Source organism: Felis catus, chromosome X (genome assembly GCF_018350175.1).
Source record: "Felis catus isolate Fca126 chromosome X, F.catus_Fca126_mat1.0, whole genome shotgun sequence".
NCBI classification, from domain to species: Eukaryota; Metazoa; Chordata; class Mammalia; order Carnivora; family Felidae; genus Felis; species Felis catus.
In genome coordinates, this window is record NC_058386.1 from 107,840,321 (window position 1) to 107,862,024 (window position 21,704).

At 41.3% G+C, this 21,704-nt stretch overlaps 1 pseudogene; it reads right to left on the reverse strand.

Annotated features, from left to right (window-relative positions):
- Positions 1-1,953: 1,953 nt before the first annotated feature.
- Positions 1,954-2,670, reverse strand: LOC102900753 (annotated as a pseudogene).
- Positions 2,671-21,704: the final 19,034 nt, after the last annotated feature.

Below are 21,704 nucleotides of genomic sequence, written 5' to 3' on the forward strand. Positions count from 1 at the left end.
AATTCTAAGAGGAAAGAAGTTCTGAGAGCAAGAAAGCAGGAAACGGGACTGGAGATTGAGGCAAGAGTTCTCTGGGTTTTAGCCATGAACGGGCTCTACGTGGGCTACATGTCATTGGATGCTGTGACAGGTTCTGTGGGGTGTTTGGACTTCATCCCCAGGATGGGAAAGTTGTTGAAAGTTTCTAAGCTGAGTTGATCTTAGACTAGTAGATTTTTAAAAAAAATTCCCAGTGGCCAACATGCTAAATAAGCTCCTCAGCCTATCTCAGAAACCTGGATGCAAGAAAAAGAAAAAAAAAGACATATATGCATGGAGCAGATTAAGCATTTCCACTCTGCATCTGCACAGAAGGCCCGGCAGAACCCCTGAGAGGCTGAAAAGTAATTACACTTCTACTCTGGATCCATGTCTTAACCACAAGGAGTGTGTTCTGCAGTCTCTATTTCCTAATTGAGGGTAATTAGAAGAAGTTAAAACTAGATTAGGGACAATTAGACCCTATACAAGAGGGAGCTCTGTGGGTGGTCGGGAAGGGAGTAGGAAGAACCAGCTGGGAAAGTGTTTCCCCAACTGTTTGGTGTTCTTTGACTCATATTGTAGGTGGAAGTTCTTGGAGGGTTTATCTGTGCTCCTGGTGGTGCCCACCTGGAGGGTGGGCAAGTGAAATAAATGAGTTATACACACACATATATGCACACATGCACACACATACCACTAACAGCCAATCGAGATTACCTTTTCCTCAAGCCAAAGGGCTTCATAAGCCAATAAATGGAAACAAAGAGGAAAAGAAAGTGAAGGTTTTATTACAACTTGATTGAAGATGTCTTATTTGAGCAACTGCTTTTTTGTCTGGATCTAGATACTGTAGGAGGGATATGGCGAGTATATGATCTTGTCTTTAATGAGCTTCCAAGTCTATTTGAAAGATTTGGTATGGCTGGAGCACAAAGTGGGAGAAGGGGACTGGTGAAGGATAAGCTCAAGAAGTGGCCAGAAGCTAGGCTGAGGAGTTCTGACCCCATCCAAGGGGTAGGAGGGAACCATGGAGAGTTCCTGTCAACAGGGAAAGGATAGGGCCAGGCTTGGATTTTAGAAAGCTACATCTGGCCACCCTGGGGAAAGTGGATGAGAGGACATGACAAGAAGCAAGTTTGGGAGGGGGGTTAGTCAGAGCTGCCTGTGGAGAAAGCTGGGGGTATCTATGACCATGTGGAGAAAGCTGGGGGAGGAGAAGCCAGTGTAGGCAGAAAAAAGTAACTTACTTCACTCTTTTCATACACCAAACATTGATTGCTTTGATTCATTCAATGAACAAATAATTCTTTTGCATCTGTTCTGTGCAGAACATCATGCTAGGGGGACATTAAGAGGAATAAGAATAATGTTATTCCAGTCTTCAAGGGGACTGCATAACTAACTGTTCAAGTGGGTGGAACAGTCAATAGCTGTTCTAGAATTTTAGAGATGGTTCTGCTTAGTGGAGGGGCAGATGATCTAAGAAATAAGAGAAAGGGAGGTGAATGTGCATGAACCCTGAGGAGAGGCATAGTGAAGAGCATTGCTAGGCAGAAGCTAAGAAAGTATAATACGAAGTACTAGACAATAAGTTTGAATGGGAAAGGTATGCTGACTATGTGTGCACACAAATGTGTGTGTGCATGTGTGCGTGTATGTGTGTGTGTATGTATACATGGGTACACATACATAATGCAACCAAAAACCTTAGCACCAACAGATATTTCTATAATAGAAAGTCAGAAAAAGGAAGAGAAGGAGAGGGAGAAAGAGACAGGGAGGGAGAGAGAGATTTTTGTGGCATGCCAACTTGGGTCTTCCACATTTTCTCCTAAAAGACATCTATATATGGTGGTATAGCCTGATGGAATTGTATTTGTTGGGCAAACTCAACTTTACCAAGCAAGGATTAACCTGGAGGTCTCAAGGGCTTTAGGCTGTAAGGCCCAAGGGAGGGTCCCTGCTCTGCTGGCCAGTTCCCTGGAAGAGGGAGAAGCAGTGGCCTGAATCCCCAAGTACTTCATCTAGTGCCTGACTGAGCAGGATGGGCACCATGACAAAGGAGGCCAGGAGGAAAGTGGCCTTCTCCACCACCTCAGGATCAGAACAGGCCAGATTTAGTAGAGGATCCAGGTCACTGAAGAAGTGGCCATTCTCATAGGCTGTACAGGATGGCAGCTGGAAAGTCATGAGGACAGTGACCACAGGGGTTAGGAATCCATCCAGCCAAGGCCCACTTGCAAACATAATGCACGTGTGGAGGTTCATGAGGGATGGGTACTGGAGAGAGCTGCAGATAGCAAGGTAGTGGTCAGAAGGCACGGCCTGGCAGCACAAAGCACTCAACTACAGCTAATGAACTGAAGGAGAACTGGGCCACACAACCTGCAAAAGAAGCTGCCTCAGGATCTGAGAGAGGGTCTGCAGCATCTTAGGGGCAACGGAAGTAGTGGACCAGATGTCAAGGAAGGAAAAATTGAACGAAAAGAAGTACATGGGGGTGTGGAGGCTGAGCTTAAAGGAAATGGCTGTGAGGATGAAAACATTCCCCAGCACGGTCACTACATAGATGCCCAGAAATAACCCCAAATGAAAAGACTGTAGCCCATGGAGATTCCCAGATCCCAGGAAGAGAAATTCTTTGATCATGGCCGGATTACCTGTGTCTGTGAGATTCAAATGTTAGACCCGAAAAAAGGAGAGAAATATCACCAATTGGAAAAAGAGCTGTGCTCCTAGAAGGAAGCAACTGCACCAGAAATGCCATAGACTATAAAACTCAAAGGTTTTGTCTTTTCTCCTCCGGAACAAATTTTCTGTTTTGTTCTACCAGGTATATTTATCTAATACTTGTAGCAGAATCAGAAACTATGCCCTGGGGAATGAACACAGAGGGCGTCTCCTCTGCTCTTTTCCACTCTTTTCCTTGACATAACATGTGACAAGTCTACCTCTGGGAGTCTCACAGTGGGAGGCAAACACCTCTTAATAGGGATGTCGTGCAGAAGCTTCTCTGAACTTCTGAAACTCAGCTTCTGAGACTCAATAAAAGTGTGAGTCCAAGATCCTAAAATAACATCAGGAATTAAGACCACCCTATCGCCAATTGAACCCCTAAATCAAGGTGGGTTCCACCAGAAATGTAATTGGAGGGAGGAGGGGAATTCAGAGATATTGATCTTAATGCACCTGTAAGAAAAATAAGACTCTCTGCCAGGCTCTGGGGACACGTCGCTGATTGCTTCCATGGCATCAAATTCCTATGGAAATCGGGGGAAATGTATGTAAAGTTATTCACTTGAAATGTTAGAGAAAAATAATGTTCCATCCTTCATAAATGAAAATGACATTCCTGACTCACAAGCAGTAGGATGTGCATTTAGAGTTATTTTTTTTTCCAGCAGCGGGGATGGGTTTGCAGTGAGTCATGGCTGCACTCTCTCACTTTCCCACAACCCCACCTCCCCCCGCCAGGGCTCAAAGGCTCATATTTGTGAAATGGCTGTCTGGTCTTAGTGCCTGGGCTGCGATAGAATTGAAAATCAGGCTGTGCTGTGACCTAAATTAGGGGTAAGTGTGCGGCAAGAGTTAGGGGCTCGGTTTAGTTGGCATTCTAAGCTGAAGCCTCTCTCTGGCCAGGGAATAAAGCAAAGCCATCTTTACTACTTTGCTTTGGTAATGACAACGTGTCCCTAAAAGGTTACAGTTAAGTCATATTTTTGTAAATTAAAACCTATTTTAAATCCACTCAGGGAACTGGCTATGCAAAGGAATCTTATTAAGAATACTTTTGTATTTCTCCATAATTTGCCCTTTGTACTAATCTGGATTGTTAATACAATGGGCTTGTGTAAAGGAAGGTCTACCTAAAATGGGGTATTCAGGATATTTAGGGCGCCTAAGGTGGTGCTGAATATAATTACAGCATATAAGGAAAATCAATCAGCAACTAGAGTTGTCTCTGGGGGCAGGGGACAGCTGCTTCCTAATTGGGGGATTAAACTGCAGTGTCCTATTACCATTTTACCTTGTCTTCAGAGACTGCCAGCCAGCATTCAGAACTGACATTAACATCATTAGATTTTTATCGTTCAATCCCAAGTCTCATTAATTAATAATGAAATAAACTTGATTTCCCCTTTTAGCTTACAGGCGTGCTCCTTAGTGCTTCCAAATTCAAAGGCACACCAGCCTCCCTAAATCCTCTCCCATCCTCTCTTTTCTTCCAGTGATGACAGTAATGCTGATGCAAGAGAGAGGCTTAAGCTCCAAATTCTATTCATTCTTTCAGTCATTTCTTCACTTACCCGATATTTTTGAACACTTGCTATGTGTCACATATTGGGCGACATAGGCATTGGGGATAAAATCACGAGCAAGAAAGTCATGGTCTTAATGTTCCCAGAGCTTACATCCTAGTAGTGGAAGTGATCTTAAAAATAACTGTAAAATTAGTACTGTGATAAATGCTATGGGGAAGAAATATGGGGTCTAATACGAAGACTAATATGCCTGGAGAGGTGACCTCATTTTGATGAGCTGGTCAGGGAAGATAGCTCTGAGGAGGAAGGGATATTACAGCTGAAATATGGTGGATATGGAGTAGCCAGCTATGAGAACAAACAGAGGGGAGGTATTACAGGTAGAAGGGCAGCATGTGCAAAGGGACTGAATGAGATAAGCACCTGAGCCCTGAAAAAAAGCAAAACAAGCAAACAACAAAACCAGTAACTGTGGCTGAAGGGCAACTCGTGAGGCAGGCTAGTGAAGAGTGATAGGAGGTGAGTTCTTAGGAGGTGTGGTTTGATTTACATTTTTAAAAGATCCCTTATGGGGCGCCTGGGTGGCGCAGTCGGTTAAGCGTCCGACTTCAGCCAGGTCAGGATCTCGCGGTCCGTGAGTTCGAGCCCCGCGGCAGGCTCTGGGCTGATGGCTCAGAGCCTGGAGCCTGTTTCCGATTCTGTGTCTCCCTCTCTCTCTGCCCCTCCCCCGTTCATGCTCTGTCTCTCTCTGTCCCAAGAATAAACGTTGAAAAAAAAATTAAAAAAAAAAAATAAAAGATCCCTTAGGCTTCTCTGTGAAAATGGACTGTAAGAGGCTAAAAGGGAAAGTGAGGAAACAGTAAGAGATGGTGTCTAGATTCACGGGAGGATGAAGTAAGGTGGATTAATGTTAGGGCTTTTCAATAAAAAGGAAGAAAAGCTTGCCATTTGCACCAACATGGATGGACCTCGAGGGTATCATGTTGAGTGAAGTAAGTGAGACAGAGAAAGACAAATGCCATATGGTTTTATTTATACGTGGAGTCAAAATAATAAAACAAACAAACAAACAAAATAACCCAAATAGACTCTTAAACACAGAAAACAAACTGGTGGGAGGTGGGTGAGGGGATGGGTGAAGTAGGTGAAGGAGGATAAGAGGTACAAACCTCCAGCTATAAAATAAATAAGTCACGGAGATGAAAAGCACAGCATAGGGAACATAGTCAATAATATTGTAATGACATTGTGGGGTGACATATGGTGGTTACGCTTACCATAGTGAGCACAGCATCATGTATAGAGATGTCCAATCACTGTGCTATACACTTGAAAATAACATAACTTTGTATGGCAACTATACTTCAGTAATATATATTTTTTTAATGTAGGGCTTTTTACATAGGAGAACGGATACAACTTTTTGTGCTTTTATGTATGCGTGTTACACTTTGATAAAAAGTTTTACTCTAACAAAATGACATGGATTAAGCAACTATATGAATGATCAAGTCTTTTCCTGAGATCTGAGATGAGAATACCAAGTAGGTAATTTAATTTGGGTGGGGGTTTCTTTTGCCTCCCTCCCTTCCTTTCCTTTCCTTTCCTTTCCTTTCCTTTCCTTTCCTTTCCTTTCCTTTCCTTTCCTTTCCTTTCCTTTTCCTTCCTTCCTTCCTTCCTTCCTTCCTTCCTTCCTTCCTTCCTTTCTTTTCAAAAGAACTAGTGGGGTATGATCCGCTGCTGGGATGACAATTTCAATCCTCATATGGGTCAACAATCTGCTAACAGATGGAGCCTCAGCACTGAGAGACAGAACTCTCACTGTGGCCACACAATAAGTTCTTAAGTGAAAAGCCTGACAAATTCTTGCAGTTGTTCTCAAAAGGAACCAGGGAAGAGGGTGAATGGGTCAGTGTAGCCTTTTACTCCCCCCTGTAGAAATTGCTTAAATGTGGTTAGCAACTGCATATCAGAAGCATCCTCTGCATATGAAACACAGGAAAACCACAGTTCCATGAGGACTGCCTTCAACTCCCTTCAACGTGAGTCTCCACAAAACCTTTATTAATGGCAACCCAACTACACAGAGCTTTCAATTATCTGAGATTTTTTTTTAATCCTGTTTTGTCTCATTTTGCTTTTACATGAGAGAGACAGATAATGAAATGAGCTTAGTCAAGAAAACAATTTTCAGGAGATGTCCTAGGGTCAGAATACATTCAGTCCTACTCTTTCTCTCTTCTCCAGCTCCTTTTGTAGTTATGGTCAGTCAGGATTAATGCTCAAAATAATGGTCGGAGGCTCTGAAAGATCCTCAATCAGTAAAGAATGTTTCAAGTATATCATTATACTTGATTTACTAAGTTGGAACAGTGCACTCAGATCTATCTTAGTAGATTTCTTTTTTTGCAAACACGGTGGAAAACAGCTTGTTCTTAACCTTCATTTACCCAAAAAATCTAATTAAACATATACCCTTTCTCCTGGTATATGCTTAATCAGATTTTGCTCTGATATTAATTCTCCTATGTTTTTATAATCACCAAGAGGTGTTCATTAGCGTAAAAAGCTGTTTGGTGCCCGATATAAAATAAAACCCACAAATTTACCTCCTCCCATCACTTCTGAGATGCTAATAGTTGCAAAAGTATAATCATAAAATTGAAAGTGTAGCAGCATAGCTAGGGAGTAGAGAACAACTATGGAAGCCCAAACTCATTACCTCTTCTAGAGTCAATCCAAGAAAACCTTGTGGAAAAAAGGGATGGTGAGGAGAAAGCAAACAAAACAAAACAAAACAAAACAAAACAAAAAAACAGCTGAAAATTAACTTCTGGAAGGGAGAAGTATATAGCTGGATAAAGAGAGCAATGATCTGGCTATACCAACCAGATACCATATGATCCAGGAATCTCACCTCTGGGTATATATCCAAAGAAAATCACTGTCTCAGAAAGATATCTGCACTTTCCATGTTCATTGCAGTATTATTCATAATAGCCAAGATACAGAAACAACCTAAATGTCCACTGATAGATGAACAGATAAAGAAAATGTGGTGTATATATGCACTGGAATATTATTCAGCATTAAAAAAGAAGTAAATCCTGCCATTGTGACAACATGGATGAACCTAGAGGGCATCGTGCTAAGTGAAATAAGTTAGACACTGAAAGACAAATACTGTATGATCTCACTTATATGTGGGATCTAAAAAAGATGAGTTCATAGAACCAGAGAGTAAAACCATGGTTACCAGAAGCTGGGAGGTGGGAGGAATGTGGACATGTTGGTCAAAGGGTACAAACTTCCAGTTATAAGATGAATAAATCCTGGGATCTAGTGCCCAGTATGATGATCAGGCATTATAGTTAATAATACTGTATTGTGTACTTGAAATTTGCTGAGAGGGTAGATTTTAAGAGGTTACTATGTGAGAGAAGAATGAGTTAATTAACTTGATTGTGATAATCATTTCATAATACATGTATATTAAAAATCATCATGGGGCGCCTGGGTGGCGCAGTCGGTTAAGCGTCCGACTTCAGCCAGGTCACGATCTCACGGTCCATGAGTTCGAGCCCCGCGTCAGGCTCTGGGCTGATGGCTCAGAGCCTGGAGCCTGTTTCTGATTCTGTGTCTCCCTCTCTCTCTGCCCCTCCCCCGTTCATGCTCTGTCTCTCTCTGTCCCAAAAATAAATAAACGTTGAAAAAAAATTAAAAAAAAAATCATCATGTTGTACATCATAAAAATATCAGATATCCAGTGCTCTCCCTCCCTCCAAACTCCTAATTCTATCCATAAACAATTTAAGCAACAAACATGTAACACTCATATTCTCTTAGATCTTTATTCTCCCCCAAAGTTATACCAAGCTGATATCAGGGACAATTGCTTAATGATACATGTCAGGATTGATTGGTAGATACAGATCATCTGGGTAACTGAATTGAAGCCTCACTATTTAGGTCATCCCTTGGTCCAAATACATATAAACCTGTTCCTGAAAGCAATGTCTGAGAGAGAAAAGGCTGGTGAGCAGGAAAACTACCCAGAGACAGACTCTTTGAAAAGGGCAAAAAAGAAATCCTTAACTGGTACTATACTAACTCTTCTACCAGTAGAGGAAGTTCGTGTGTGTGTGTGTGTGTGTGTGGTCAACTTTCTATATTAGTGCCTTTCTTGAATAATTCATGTTTGTGCCATGCAGCAGGAGACTTGGGTTAAGTGTCTTTTTCCTTTGAATACAACTTGTGGAACATTATAGACAGCTCACTTTTTAAAGGAACTGCACATTAATGTGAGAAACCCCTTGGTGTCCAAGGGAATGGTTTTTTTTAAATATGTGAAATTTATTTTCAAATTGGTTTCCCTACAACACCCAGTGCTCATCCCAAAAGATGCCCTCTTCAATGCCCATCACCTACCCTCCTCTCCCTCCCACCCCCCATCAACCCTCAGTTTGTTCTCAGTTTTTAAGAGTCTCTTATGCTTTGGCTCTCTCCCACTCTAACCTCTTTTTTTTTCCTTCCCCTCCCCCATGGGTTTCTGTTAAGTTTCTCAGGATCCACATAAGAGTGAAAACATATGGTATCTGTCTTTCTCTGTATGGCTTATTTCACTTAGCATCACACTCTCCAGTTCCATCCATGTTGCTACAAAGGGCCATATTTCATTCTTTCTCAATGCCACGTAGTACTCCATTGTGTATATAAACCACAATTTCTTTATCCATTCATCAGTTGATGGACATTTAGGCTCTTTCCACAATTTGGCTATTGTTGAGAGTGCTGCTATAAACATTGGGGTACAACTGCCCCTATGCATCAGTACTCCTGTATCCCTTGGGTAAATTCCTAGCAGTGCTACTGCTGGGTCATAGGTAGGTCTACTTTTAATTTTTTGAGGAACCTCCACACTGTTTTCCAGAGTGGCTGCACCAGTTTGCATTCCCACCAACAGTGCAAGAGGGTTCCCGTTTCTCCACATCCTCTCCAGCATCTATAGTCTCCTGATTTGTTCATTTTGGCCACTCTGACTGGCGTGAGGTGATACCTGAGTGTGGTTTTGATTTGTATTTCCTTGATGAGGAGCAATGTTGAGCATCTTTTCATATGCCTGTTGGCCATCCGGATGTCTTCTTTAGAGAAGTGTCTATTCATGTTTTCTGCCCATTTCTTCACTGGATTATTTGTTTTTCGGGTGTGGAGTTTGGTGAACTCTTTATAGATTTTGGATACTAGCCCTTTGTCCGATATGTCATTTGCGAATATCTTTTTTGGAATGGTTTTGTTACTTTGTTTTTTGCACCTTGAGATCTGGAGACAGGCATTATTGAAATGCCTGAAACAAACATTATTCAGACCCAGAAACAGACGGGAGATAGACATTATTGAGACTTGGTGACAGATATTTCTAATTCAACTATATATTCTTTGGTGCCAAATAACTTTTTTCCCCTGGTTCTGTTCCATTTGTCAACATGAAAGACAATGAAATGGGCCAAGAAATATTTTGGGCCAAAAGATATGTGATGTATCATTATGTGACATACCTAGTCTAAATGTGAAGAATAGCAACAATTATCCTGGTAAATTGTGCAAAGAATAATGAGCTCATACTTTTAGTCTCAACTGTCAAGATACTTCATATAAAAATTTGGGGGTCGAAATAATCTGTTTAAATAGGTTCCTCATTTACCCTATCAATATAGACTGTAATTATGGCTATTATTTTATAGCAAAAATGTGAAATTGATGGAATTCAGAAAACATTTTATCAATAAACCATTATAGAAAAAACAAATTGGTCTCCACCATTCTAAATATCCCATTTGAATGAGGGGTTTACTTTTTAACATGTTATATTTTTCTAATTGTCTTCTCATGTTCATCTTGTACTCTGAGTCAGGAAATAGCATTTGCAACACTTTCGATGCCTGCTCCACTCCCTTATATACAGGAGTACTGAAATATCCCGATCCATCATTCTAATACTTATCTGCTCATGATGCCAGGCATCTGAATAGCAGTGACATTTATTGTTTTGCATCTTTCACTCACTGTCCTGGTGTTTGACTGTGACAATGGAGAAAATTTCAGTACCCTCCTACTTGCTGCTCTCTAATCTCCACCCTGTAGCATTCAAAAGCTGTATCTGTCACCACTCCCATTTTCTTTTTGAAGCTGTCTGCTCCTAGACTCCTTTTCTTCGTGATCGTGACAAATTTATAGCAGTTAACGGAAGCTGCAATAGTCACAGTCACGTGGTATCTTTAGTCTGTACTAGAGGATTTATCATGTCACATGGAAGGAGTATTTGGAGTAGATAAGAGCATGATCTTCGATGTCAGACAGACCTGAGTTTGAGTTCTGGCTCCACCTCATATTCTCTGTGTGACTCTGGGCAAGTAACTTAACCTCTTGGTGCTTTGATTTTTCTCAGCTGTGAAATAGGGAATAATTATAATAATAAAACTACCTCATAGTTTTCATTAGGGTTGAACAAAATAATCGATATGAAGTGTTGATGAGGTTCCCAGTACTCTGTAAGTGCTCAAACTTATTTGCGTTTTGCATTGTGTACATGTATATATATATATATATATATATATATATATATAATACATATCTATATATCTATATATAGATAAACTATAAATATATATAGTTACTCAGTTCATGTGTTGGTCACTGCTGACAGAAATCTAAATAGATTTTTCTTTATCTCTCATTGTCCATGTCCTCCACGGAAGGACTGGCCACCATCACCCCATGATTCTGGATGTTTTGTTTATCCTGACAGAAAATCAGTATCCACATTCAAGAGCATTCAGTAGGGGTGCTGCTCTAACTGCCCAACTTAATATCCTACCTTAACTTCCTCTGATTAGGGAGTCAGGTCCTACCTGATTGCTCTGAGTGTTGTTCACATGAAAATCAATTACCAGTAAGTCTGTTTCCCAAGGGGTAAGGTGTCCTCCCCACTACTGGGAAAGTTAAATAAAAAGGTAGAGTATACAAATACCATCCAGAATGTCTTGTGCCATCACATTTTTCACCAAACCCTGAGCTCTGAAGTTTGGGGGTTCATAGGAGCCAGTTAGTACTCTGAAAGCCCAACTTCTCTGTTGTGGTGAACAGGGCCAATCGTCAGCAACAGTGGGATACTGGCAAAGGGTTATCTGTTGCCACATTTTCTCTTTCTCTCATTCATTCCATCCTGGTTGATTCCACTTTCATATTGTCTCTGAACCCTTTTCCTCTCTCTTTCCCTCTAGTTCAGTACTTCTAGAAGTTCCTTTCAAACTACTGTTTTCTCTTTAATTTGTAGTTGAATACAAATTGACCTTTGAGGAGCTCATCTAATATAAAACAGAATATAGATAGACCTGTGGTGGAAATCTTTGTATATGGTAGGCATTCAATATTTCCTGGCTACATAAAGATCTGGGAATAAAATTATTTCCTCTTGAGTATGTTCAGTAATGAATCAACAGCTAACCAAAAGTATTTTCAAACTTTCACCCCATCCTACCCCCTTCGGTCCCACAACCTTTGGCTCAATACTGCTAGGAAACCCTTTCAAAATATCAGTCTTTCTTCTTGGGCTCTGATTTGTAGTTACATTTCATGAACTTATTATGAATTTGGGACTCTATAAATGACAAGCTACAGAGGCTCAGTGCTGCATTAGCTATGAAGGAAGAGTTTACTGAGAAATATTAATATTGTAATATTGTAAACAAGGTTGCAGGGGTCACGCTAAACCTCCTCAAGAGAACTGAGCACACCTAGTATAAATCAATATTGCTGATTACAAATGATTTATGTCTATTCATTAAAGCAGATACCTGAGACATCTGACAACCTTTTAAAGCTGTTAATTCAAGTTATTGAATATACTCAAGAGGAAAATAGCTTCATTTTAGATTTCCATTCTATTATTCAGTCAGAAAATATTTACTGAACTCTTGCTTCACACAGAGCCCCACTATGGATATATATTGAATTATATAATAGATGTGCTCCTTTAAAAAGTGGATATCTCTTAACTTTTGTAAAACTACTCCAATTTCAAATGCATTAGGGGATCTTTCTAATAAAAGAAGTCCTGTAGCAAATTTTGGAAGAGTGAGGAATATTTTTTAGTATAATTACTTGTCTGGTTGTTATGTCTGTTTTATAAATTTAGATGTTTAGGTAGTAGATCTTCTTAAAAAAGAGTTAGCCCTGTGATTTAAACTGGTCTTTATTCCTAATTATTATAATGTGTTCATATGGGACCCTAGATTTCTCTGAACTTCAGGTAGAATCAGAGAAACATCTACCATTACATCCCTAAAATCTCTTTGGTAAGACAAATTCAAGAAGTACACTTCCTTTTTTCCCCAGAACAGCGTTAACCTTGTTCTGTAAGGTAGCCATTAAGAGCAAAAACTTGCTTTATTCCTTCTAGAATGCATCCTTGGGGAGTTCACTAGATGCATTTATAGGGCTTTTTCCATACCTTTGTTTCTTAGGGTTAAAATGAGGGGATTCATTCTAGGGTATGATCACATGGTAAAGGAGAAAGATTACCAGGTTCTCAGAGATGATGCCCACTCAGAGGACTGACTTCAGAGTAGGTGGGACAGTTGGAGAAAGCATTCTGACTTTTGCTGATGATAGGGGATCACAGAATTGGGCTGGCAGTGTGGAGATTTGATACCAGATTCTATTGGAAAGTGCCCACATCCACTGTTCAAGTGCCAAGAAAAAAGGGTTTACTCCGGAGTGCAGATATTGATTTACACAAGAGGGGTAGTGTTGTGGAGTGCAGAGGGCACATGCTTGAAACCAGAAAGAACCCATCAAATCCCAATGTGGCTTCTTACTACTTGAGTGCTCTTGGAAAAATTGTTAAAGTAAACTTCAGCTACCTCATCTGTAAAATGGGGACAACACCCACCTTATTAGGTTGTTGTGTGGTTTAAATGCAAGTGTCTTGTATGCAAAGGGGCTACTAAAATAAGTGTTCAACAAATATCAGTTTCTTCTTACCTCTTCTCTTTAGTTTCTTTGATGAAAAAAACAAACCACGATGATCAACTTCATTCACTTCAAAGAAAGACAGCTGGAAGAACAGAGTGATGCTGTGATTAGGAGTCAGGAGCTGAGAGAACTAATGTTTTTCAGCAAGTGGCATATAAAATGCAGTGTTCATAAAAGCTTAATTTATAATACTGTAAACTCCTTGGGGGCAAAGGGCTGATCATATCTTTTTTGTCTGTCTAATCACATGTTTTGGTGAATGGTTGAACATTCAGAAGACACCAATGAAGCTTATAGGTGATCCCATATGATCACAACTTTGTACTTAGCAAGACTTACTTGGAAGATTGCAAGGAAGGAAGTCTGCAAATTGGATGACTAGTTCTAAAAGTTTAGTTTTAGACTAAAAGCAAAGTTTGGGCTAGGCAATCTTCAAGAGCTGAAGAACGTTATTGATATAGAGTGGTGATTGGCATCTGGGCAGGCTAGTAAGTGCCATTACATAAAGGAGTCTAATTTCCTGCTCTGTATTTTTATCAGAGGTTCAAGATGGAGAATTGGATCATAAGTTTAATGAACCCCTCTTGTAAGAATTTGTAGTAGATAGGAGGGCGGTTTTCATCAAAACTTAAGTGGTAAGGACAAAGGGACAAGATCTGAGGTTGTTATGGGAACCTCTTTCTTCTCAAGGGCCATCGGCAGGATTAAATAATGGCCACGGTGCATACTGCAATAGTCAGGGGAAGAAAAAGATGGAAAAGAAGATAAATAGGAGTAGGAGACAGGGGATGAAAGAAAGAAAAGGAGGGAGGGTGCTAGTGCCACCACTAGCGACTTTAATCACTCTATAGTCATGGTTTACCAGTCTCTGAGACCTCTCCATTTTCTCTTTTTGCCATGTGATTATGTTTTCTCAAGCCACAGCCAGGCAACAGATAGTTACTAAGTGCCCATTCCGTACCACCTCCTGGGGTAGGTGTGGTGAGTGATACAGACATAATTAGAATGTGGTTAGGGTGGAAAAGAGCTTTGCTTTGTCTGGCACAGGAGGCTGATAGCTTTATTCCAAGGTGGAATGAAAAATGCCAAGAGAGGGATTCAAGGAAAGTGCTCGAGTTAGAGGAAGCAGAGAACACTTCCTGGAGGAGGTAGTATTTGAGGTGTTCCTTAAAGGGTGCAAAGGATTTCAGTAAGTGAGACTGGGAGAAAATCAGGGAAGAAGAAATGGACTGATCAAAGAGAAGATGAGGGTATAATATGGGTAAAATTACAGCAAACTCTTGCCCTTTTTGTTGTTGTTTTCAATGCATCAGGCACTGTGCTGAGAACTCTAGATGCATTGCCTCATTTAATTCTTATAATAACCCTATGGGGCAAGGGTTCCACTATTGTCCCCATTTTATAGATTAGAAAATTGAGACCAGAGAGGCTATATAAATTGTCCAAGTGTCACACAACTATGAAGTGGCAGAGCCAGGTTTCTAACTTGAGCTTATCTGAGTACGGAGGCCATGCATGCAACTAACCAATACATTATTTGCAGGCCAGGGCATGGAAAACAACAAAAATACAGTGTGGCTTGAGCATACAGCATGGGGAAAGGAGGAATGGCAGCTGCAGAAAAACCGTGGAGCATCTTCTTTGCAGCCTAAGGAGTGGGGCTGAATCCTGTAAACAATAGGAAATCATGGGAAGCTTTAAAGTAGTGGAGTGACAGTCAAAGTGGTGCTTTAAGAAGATTAGTCTGTCAGCAGTACAGAGGATGGATGGGAAAGGGGAGAGACCGGAGGCAGTTAAAAGGCTATTGCAATATAATAGTCTGGGTGTAAGGTAGTGTATTAAGCACTTGAACTAAGAAAGCCAAAAAGGGGAATGGACAAAGGAGAGACATTGTGAGGGAAAAAGAAAAAGAAATCATGACTAACTGGATATGGGGGTTTGTGGGAGTCAGCAAGTTAGGAAATAAATACGTGACACTGAGGTCTGGAGGCTCTGTAACTACAATGGTAACACCATCCCAGAACAGTGGCACTGCTACCTTGGAGAGAAGATTGGACTGGAGATTGAAGCTGGGAGAAATCTCTACAAAATGATCCTTGCAACTATGGAAATATGACTGAGATTAACGTGAGGGAGAGACAAGAGCCAAGCGCAAAGGCTTGGATGCCTCCACTGAGTTGATGTGGCAAAGAGGGACAGTTCTAATGGAGTTAGGCAAGAGATGGTATGGGGAAAGGGAAGAAATCAGAAAAGTTGAAAAGGGGTTTGGAGAATGTGGAGTGGTCAACATTGTAAATACGGTAGAGGGGTCAGAGAAAAAGGAGGATGAGAAAATATTGATTTGGGTGATTAGAAGATCCTTAGTGGTTGACACGGAGCAGTTCCATAACAGAGCCAGATTTCAAGGTGATGAAGGAAGAGAGAGAGTAGGGATCACACATCAGAAACAGTAGGTATAGAGAATGCTCAGAAGAATGTGGTGAAATTAAAGGAACAAAATAGATACTTAAGAGGTGGTAGGATTCCTGAAAGACCTTCGTAGGGTAAGCATGATCCCAGCAGATTTGTTAGCTGAAGGAAAATGTTAATTAACATTTGCTAGCGCACATGTAGAGATTAAAGACTTGGGACCAGGTCAGGGGTAATAATGGTTGAAACAAGATCCTGATGAATGTGCAGAAGGGTAGGATCAAGAGCTAGGTACAATGTTTGCTTTGGCAAATATGGGCGTGACACCTTCTTTGGAAAGTGAAATAAAAGAAAAGAGGGCAACTGAAGTTACATAAATATTTAGAGATGGAAAGATGACATTCAACTAGAAACATTCTGAATTTTCAAAGAAGTTTGTATGCCATGTGTTGACTGGTCTTGGTGTTGCCGGTAGATTATCTGTAGAAGGGAAAGAGAGTGGGCACAGGGCAGAGCACTTCAGGAATGTGTCTCCAGCAACTGGCAGAGTGCCTGGCATACAAAATGCTCAATAAAATTTTTTTGAAAAAATAAATGAGTAAATGGACAAGATTTAGAACAGCCACTATGAAACAGTAGTTACGATGCCACAGAAAGTGAATAAAAGTATTATAGAACGAAAGCCAGCAGAATGGAGAAGAGAAAGATAAATGATACCAGAGTTGGTGACAACATGGAGCAAGTGGATTGTTCATACACTACTGGAGGGAGTGTAAACTGGTCCAACCACTTTGAAAGCCTTTGGGAAGCAATAGCTACTAAAACTAAACATATGCATGCCCCACGATCCAGCAATTCTACTTCCAGGTATATACCCAAGATAAATGAGCACATCAGTTCACCAAAAGCCACGAACAAGAATGCCCATAGCAAGACATAGAAAATTAACACACTCATAAAAGTCAGATGACCAGCCTGAAGTTGCTTAGGTCATAAGTGGAAGAGCTGGGATTTGAACTCAGGGCTTTTTCACTGTAAAGCTTATGCATTTGCCTTTAAACCACATTGCTACTCAATGTCATTTATTATGCCCATCACTTTATATGTATTGTTGCTAATACTCACAATCTTGCAATATGTATAGCATTACCTCCATTTTATAGATTGATAAACTGAGGACTAGAATCTGCTTGCACAAATTCACACAGCTAGTAAATGGTGGATACATTTTTCCCTTTCGAGAGCTGAAGTGTTAACTCAGATTTGCCAAGCTCAAAAAATCTATGATCTTTCTCTTCCATAAAGAGATGGAGGCTTTTCTCAAGTTTTGAGAAGTTTTAAGAAGGAAGCATGGTGGACTGATATAGTTGGAAACATGGGAAGGGTTCAATGAAAGAATCCTGCCTAGCCTGGTCTTCACTGACCAAAAGGCAAGGACCAACGCCACAGTTAAGTAATGTCCTTCTCCATCTTTTTATCTGTGATCTACTTACTTTATTTTTTTAAATTTTTTACATTTATTTATTTTTGAGAAACAGAGTGAGACAAAGCGTGAGTAGGGGAGGGGAAGAGAGAGAAGGAGACACAGAATCTGAAGCAGGCTCCAGGCTCTGAGCAAGAAGTCAGCACAAAGCCTGATGCAGGGCTTGAACCCACAAACTGTGAGATCATGACCTGAGCCGAAGTCGGACGCTCAACTGACTGAGCCACCCAGGCGCCCCTCTACTCACTTTATTATAAGAGCCTGGAAGCCAATGATGGCTCTAGGTATACTGGTGAAGCAGACAACTATTGTTTCAGCAGGAACCACTCACCTCCTTTTTCAATCTTTTCACTCACTGTAGGCCACCTTCTCATATATTTAACACACACACACACACACACACACACACACACACATGCATACACGGTCCTCTAAAACTATTTCCTTACAAATCAATTCTTCATTGCAGAAGATTCATTAAATACTCAAAGACGTTTTCATGCCTGAGGTGACTTAATGGCTTTAGCCATCCTGATTGGGGATCCACTCGCCTGGGATACAGTTGAATTCCCTTCTCAGAGTGGCTGTTCAGAGATTTGTGGCAAGTATCTCCACCATGCCAAGAGTGCCAGAACACTCCCAGTGTAACCCCGATTCCCTACATCCTAATATCTTTTGCCAAAAAGGCCCCTCCTTGATCTTGAGTCACTGCTTTAATAGAAGCAATTTTGGGAGGAGAGATCCTAACCAAAGTGGATTAAGACCCAGAGGCCAAAGCAAGTTTTGAAGACACCAGGTTGGGCATAGAGGCTCTGCCCTCTGCCAGATCTTCCCTTATTCCCAAATCAGAACCATGCAGCACAAGTCTGATTGCTCTCTCTGTCCCTTCTCTCACCCTCCCTCCCCTGAGTAGATGTGAATTAGTTGCCATGGTAACCTATGACTGTGCCTGATAGCCTCTTCTCTCAGCCAGTTCTAGGTCCTGGACATCTGTTCTCAGTTCACTTGTAATGTCCCCAAATCTAAGCCCAGGACCATATGCCAAGTTCCACAGTATCTGTGTATAGGTGATGGAGAGGCCTCACCTGCATCCAAGGTAAGAGAAACAACAAAGAGGAAATGGAGTAACAGGAAAGCAGAGCACTTTAAAGTTGCTTTCTGGGGACAAGGAGTGAGGGCCACTAATTTTAATTAAGGGCTTATGACCTGCCAGCCATGGTAATGTCCTGCTCCTTCTTTCATTTGATTCCCTCAAATGATTCTATGAAATAAGAATCACTATCCTGATACACTGTACGGACGAGGGAGATGGAAACTCGGAGAGGCAAAGTGACTTGCCTAACAGTGCACAACTGTGGTTTCAACTTCATCTTTAGCTGAGTTTCTAAAACACAATCTCATTGGGTGACACTGATTTATGGTTCTTCATGTTTTGGCAGGAAAGTAAGAGCTGCAAAGAAGTCTTTCCAAAATCCATGTGCTTGTGAATCTATCCTAGCCTCTCCCTGGGAATAGGCCCCTCCTTCAAAGGTGACCCCTCTTCAGACATCACCTTCTCCTTCAAAGCTCCTTTTCCCCTCTTCATTAACCTCTTTCTACCTTCCTTAGGCCACTTTTCTCACATTCTCAGGAAGTTTCCTGACTTTTCTATCCTATGTGGCCTCTTCCATGGCATGGAAAGGAGATTGGTTTGGGCTGATTTTCCTGACACAAGCGGAACAGAGGACACTTGTGTTACTTTCCTATTGCTATAAAAAATTACCACAAAATTTGGTGGCTTAAAGCAATACAAATGTATGGTTCTGGAGGCCGTAAATCTGAAATCAGTTTCATTGGGCTAAAATCAAGGTGTCAGTAAGGCTGCACTCTTTCCAGAGGCTCCTGAGGAGAATCTGTTTCCATGTCTTTTCCAGCATCAAGAAATGCATTCTTTGTATTCCTTGGCTCATGCCCACTTCTTCCATTTTCAAACCCAGCCACCTAGCATCTTCAAATCCCTCTTTGCTTGTGTCATATCTTGTCTCTTCTGTAGTCAAATTTCCCTCTGCTTCTCCCTTTCAAGGATTGCGATCACAATTATGGCCCACTCAAATAACCCGAGGTAATCTCTCCATCTCAAGACTGTTAACCTAATCACACTTGCAAAATTTACTTTGCTATAAGGTAATATTTGGAGTTTACAGGTATTAGGAGCTAAATATCATGGAGAACCAACCAAACACAGCATCCATGACAAGCAATTGTACCATTATAGCAGGAGCTGGTTGTCCTTCATCTGGAGTAGATGAACCTGGACTTCAGGAGTTAGAGACAGAGTAGAAGGCATAAGCATGGATGAAGTTATAAGTGTTATATAAACTTGACTTGTTTTGATTCAAGGCCAAGTACAGAGCAGGTGACTCCTGCTTTCTGAGGAGAGGTTTCTTTACTTGCACACTACCCCTGCAGAGAGAGGTAGAAGGTGAAGGCATCTCCCATTCTCTTTTCCAAAATGGTTGCCTTACTGTTCTCCTGTCTGCCTGGGTGCTTTTCTGGTAGAGTAAGGCAGAGGAAAGGGTGAGGCTCTGGCTCCAGATAGGGAAGAGGAGACTGAATATGGAGAGAGAGAGGGGAAGTAGAGCTCAACTAGAGAGGGGTTCTAGCTGTCCCCCTTTGTCTCTGGAGAGAGAGAGAGAGAGAGAGAGAGAGAGAGAGAGAGAGAAGGAGAGAGAGCATTGAGGAATGTAATGTGTGATGTCCCGGAATAGGAACGAAATATGGGGAACCAGCTGCAAAAAGCATAAGTTTACAACTCTGCATCTGGTGCTTATAAATGAAAACTTCAGTGAGCTTATGATGCTGTTGTTGACACTCCAAGACCATGAAAATTTAATCTATAGCCAGGCACACCCCTATATTCTCCTGGCACTCAGTCTGTTCTTGTCTTCAGAATCTGAGTGCCCCAAATTCCTACTATCCAATCTCTTCACTGACCTTTAGTACAGATCTGTCAGATGTGATTAAAGCTCTTCCTCATGATAAGCATTGGGCAGAGAACCTTGTAGAAAGGGGTTTTTGAAGGTCTCCACATCCTAGATAGCAATATTCAGTGCCAAGGAAAAGAAGTTAATTGTTATCAAGGGATCACCCTGTAACTCCCGGTTCTTCTGCCTGACAGCCATCCCCAATTCCTCACCTCCCTCAGACTGCTTGATGGAGTAGGCTTCTCTGTCCTGGGGTGGGCCAACATAAGGGTTTTTCCTATGGAAGCCTCCCTTTCTCTGCTCTCTATTTATTACCCTGGGCTTCACTTTGTTTTTACGTCACACGCCAACAAACAGGAGGTGCCTGATCTTCACCTTGGTTGCCAGGAAGCTCAGTTCTAGATTGTATGCCTGATTGTTTTAGCATTCTGGAAATATAAGGGCGGTTAGTATATTTTGTTTGTCTCCATCTTCTTCTTTTCGCACTGCTTTTATTCTTGGTTAACAGATTTTTCTCTAATTGTACCAAGAGCTGACCAATTGTTTTTTCAAGTTTCTTTTTTAAAGGAGACAGAATAAGTAAGCATATAGATACATGACATGTTCTTTGTGGGCTCACCAAATTCCTCATATGCCCTTACTTGCATTTAATGTGGTAAGGATATTGACCTCGACTCAATCTATGCTCACCTTTGTTCTGCAGATTCGTTGCTATTGGCCATGAAGGGGTCTGGGCCAGTGTATGTACTGTTAGCAATGGGTACAGGCATTGCTGCAAAGGAAAGGAAACACCTCATTTTGTTAGATGCTTTTATTACCGATGGCATCACAATAACACTTTCCTCAGGTTTCTTGCCTTGGGAACACCTAATGGCAAGATGTTTTTGATACTTCAGTAAACTAAAGCTCCTTTAATGGGGTCCATGATGGACATGCCTTGTTTTGTTCTACCATGAAAAATATTATAAGGAAGTTGCAGTATATATTTTGTTGGTAACGATGCCTTAAGCTATTAAGGCCATTTGTTATTTTCTGAAAGCAAGAGCGATAATGCTCACTAATAAAATTCACCGCACTGCGGGTAGCTCTGAGTTCCTTTCCTACAAAGTATTCCAAAGCCCTTGTAGGTCTGCCTACCGTTTTCATCTTTCTTATGTCCTTAGAAGATGGGGAGGGGGCTTAGCTCTTTCAGTGCAGGGGGGAGGGGAATTAGACTTCATCTGAATCACAAATAAGTCACCTTAAGAGGCAGCTTAATGCAAAGTGCACCACATCTTTACAGTCTTCCTCTCCTGTCCCTGGCTTCCCCGTTAGCTTCTCCCAGTCTCCAGAGCCAAGCCTGCTTGGAACACTGATTCTGGCATTTCCCTGAAGACCCTGCCCTTTACTCTATTCCCGCCCCCTATCCAAGATTCAGGCTTTGAAGTTCCCCTTAACCCAATTTCTCCCCGAATTGAAAATGCAAATGTGCCTGCTTTATTGTCTGTTTGTATTAAGCTTCTACAAAAGGCTTTGTGATAGGCACAATGCTCT